Source organism: Lupinus angustifolius, chromosome LG09 (genome assembly GCF_001865875.1).
Source record: "Lupinus angustifolius cultivar Tanjil chromosome LG09, LupAngTanjil_v1.0, whole genome shotgun sequence".
Taxonomy (NCBI): domain Eukaryota; kingdom Viridiplantae; phylum Streptophyta; class Magnoliopsida; order Fabales; family Fabaceae; genus Lupinus; species Lupinus angustifolius.
This window is the reverse complement of record NC_032017.1, coordinates 9539984-9543504: the sequence shown is the minus strand read 5'-3', so window position 1 is coordinate 9543504 and position 3521 is coordinate 9539984.

Sequence of the window (3521 nt, the reverse complement as noted above, 5' to 3'; positions counted from 1 at the left end):
CAACGGTTCTCAACAGTCACACATGTAATGAGATTCACAAGCTCACAATGTCGTCTTTTCTACTCTACATAATAGTCCCTATTTCTTCATGGTTTGTTTCTTAGTTTCAAAGTTATTTCTTAATAAGGTGTAGTATTGAGAACACTGTCATTATTACTTTCATTACACATTATTATTTTCTTCTTTACTTAATTAATTCAATTATTATCTTACAGCCTTTTTGTAATTCAATTACAAATTATGTACACATTTCATATTTCTATAAAAAATTATTTTACATCAGCCAAATTACCTCTTATTTTTCCTATAAAAAATATTTAAATTTTGACTTCTCCAATATAATTCGACATTATGGCTTCAATATTCAATAACAACACTCTAAACATTAAAATATTTCTGAATTTCCTCATATCAAAGAAAATTCATTACTCATTTATCATGTCTATTACTTTGTGCAATCATTATTACAAAGATAAGAATGCACTTCACAAGCATTCCTTGAAGACTTTATATATTAGGATTTATTTCAATGATTATGTTTTAATCATACACTTTACCTATAAAAATAAAAATAAACGTGGGTTACTAAACTATTCGAATGTTCAATTTTAAAAAATATATTCAATTACAATACGTTACAAACAATAGGAAAGCGGGTACAGACACGGGAGTGCCTGTCAACATGCTAATATATATAATGGAATAATATAAAAATTAGTACGCTATAACGTTTTTATTTCCTTAACCAAATAATGTAAAACAATATTTTCCTTCTATGTTCTCTCCTTTTTCTTTCGTTCTTTCTTTTTTCACTCTAACCAAACATAATGTCAATAAAAAAATACAAGAGTTAAAAGTATATAGATCAAATAACTAACTTTTAACTTTGTTAATAAAATATATTTTTATATATAATAATATAAAAACAATCAAGCTTATGATATTATGTTCAATATAAAAATTAGGATTCTAACAATTAGGTTAAGCAACGTTGTTGGTATTGGAATGGTCGACCTTCACTCAAAAATGATCATAATTGGTGCTATAGTTATCTATTTAAGTTCCTCTTTATAATGTTGGGAAATTAAGAAAATGAAGCTGGGTAAAGAGAATAAACTACATATTAGAAGATAATTTATCTCCTTAAATTCATTCAGTGTTTGACATGTGTCTTATTTTTTTCTTTTAAAATGAAAACTTCTTGAAGAAAAGGAAATAAGACACATGTCAAATACTAGTGAATTTAAGAAGGTAAATTATCTTTTTATATGAGGAGATATTTTATTCTCGAGGGTAAAATATAACTCATTTTCAATTTTTTTTCTATTTTATAAGTCCATCAATATTTTTTGGTACACATTTTATAAGTCCATTATACAAATACCAAAGTAATTCATATAAAACTATATTTATTGCACCCCAATTAGGAATGGAAATAGACCAAACCATCTATGATGTGTCTATCATCTAACCTATAATAATTTAGGTTAGACTAAGTTTTCTCATAAACATGTGAGCTTAAAGATACTGAAAAAACATATTTAGCTTAACATGTTAGACTTTAGACTATCTAAGAAATGTATAAATCTAATAAGTCAGCATATTTAATTATATTATATATTAACATTTATATCATACTATTTTAATATTTATACAATATTATATAAGAAATTTTAATATAAAATAGATATACAAAAATATAATTTAATTATTAGTATTATGTGTGGCTATTTAATGGTAGGCATGTATCTACTTAAATGTTTTATTGCAGAATAAGATTTTAAATAGCCTTACAGTCCAGACTTTTATATATTTAGGGCATTAATATTATATCTTAGTACTAGGTCACAAGTTGTGTATAGAAAAGAATTCATGTATTTGGTGAACTTTGAAATTTTCATTGATACAAACTCCCTTAGGCCACAAAATGCACAATGCTAGAAAATCATACTCCCCGAAGGAAAGACCAAAAGCTTGAAAAAAAGAATATAGATATGAGCATCAACTTTGTCATTTAATTTGTGTTATTTTCTTTGAAAAATATTCAAATATATTTGGTTCTCAACTTGCACCTATATCCTCCTTTTATACTAAACAAATTACAGCTTTTTGAAAATTAATATTTCATTTTATATAATAGTTATAACTCATTTTCACTTTTCACCGACAGACATGTAAGTTGCATTTGCTTTCAAACAAAGTTTAAGTAATTGTTCAAACAACTACGAGGCAAAATGAAATATTAATTTCCAAAATTGTAATTTGTTTAGTAAAAAGGAGGATATAAGCACAAGTTGAAAGTCACCATACATTTGAATAGTTGACACTCATATTTATCTTCTTTTTTCAATAGGTTTTTGGACATTCCTTTCGGGGTTATGATTTTCTAGCGTCGTATGTGTTGTGGCCTAAACGAATTTGTATCAATTATAATTTCAAAGTTCGGCCAAAATCTAACTTCTTTTCTTTACATGAATTGTGGCCTAGTACATTTGGTAAATATCATTCGAGAAACTCATGATCAACATATTCTTTTCCACCTGATGAAGAATATATACTGAAAAGATTGAATATCATCTTTGTTAAGAATATGGATCAATATTGAACAAGTATGCTAAAAAATAACAACACATTCTTGAATCGATAGTTGAAACATCATAAAAGTTTTGTTGAGAATTGCACATGAATGGCAAATGAGTACCACATGAATTGCACATGAGTTTTACAAGGTCAAATTACTATCTTAAAAATTTATTGTTGGATTGATCATCCAATAACTATGAAACAGTCAATATGTTTGCCAAGTGTCATTTGAAGAAATTAAATAATATATATATATATATATATAATATGAGAGGGGATCCACTTACTTCAAAATAAGTTTAAAAAACTTACTTCACATATTAGTAATTAATTCTAGGGAAATTTAATGGTTTAGATATACTAACTAATTCAAACTATTTGCTAAAGAGTTTGAATACTAACTTTGGTAAACCTTTTGCAAAAGAAATTGTTATAAGTGGATGGAAGAAAAGATCAATCTTCTTTGAATTGTCATATTGGAGTTCATTATATGTAAGACATTTCTTCGATGTTATGCATATTGTAAAAAACGTGTTTGAAAGTCTCATTGGTACCTTACTCAATATTCCTGGTAAGACCAAAGATGGCTTGAATGCAAGGTTGGACTTGGTTAGTATGGGAATAAGAGAGGAATTGGGGCCGACAATGAAGGGAAAAAGTACATTTCTACCTCCAGCAGCTTATACTTTGTCGAGGAAGGAGAAAATGGAATTTTGTAAATTTATTCATATGTTAAAGTTTCAGAAGGGTACTCTTCCAACATTCAGAACCTCATATCAATGAAAGACCTCAAATTAAAAGGTCTTAAGTCTCATGATTGTCATGTACTTATGGAGCATTCCTTGCCTATTGGAATACGGTCAATTCTACCTAAAAAAGTTCGAGGAACCATAACTAGGTTATGCTTCTTCTTCAAGGCAATTTGTAGCAAAGTGATT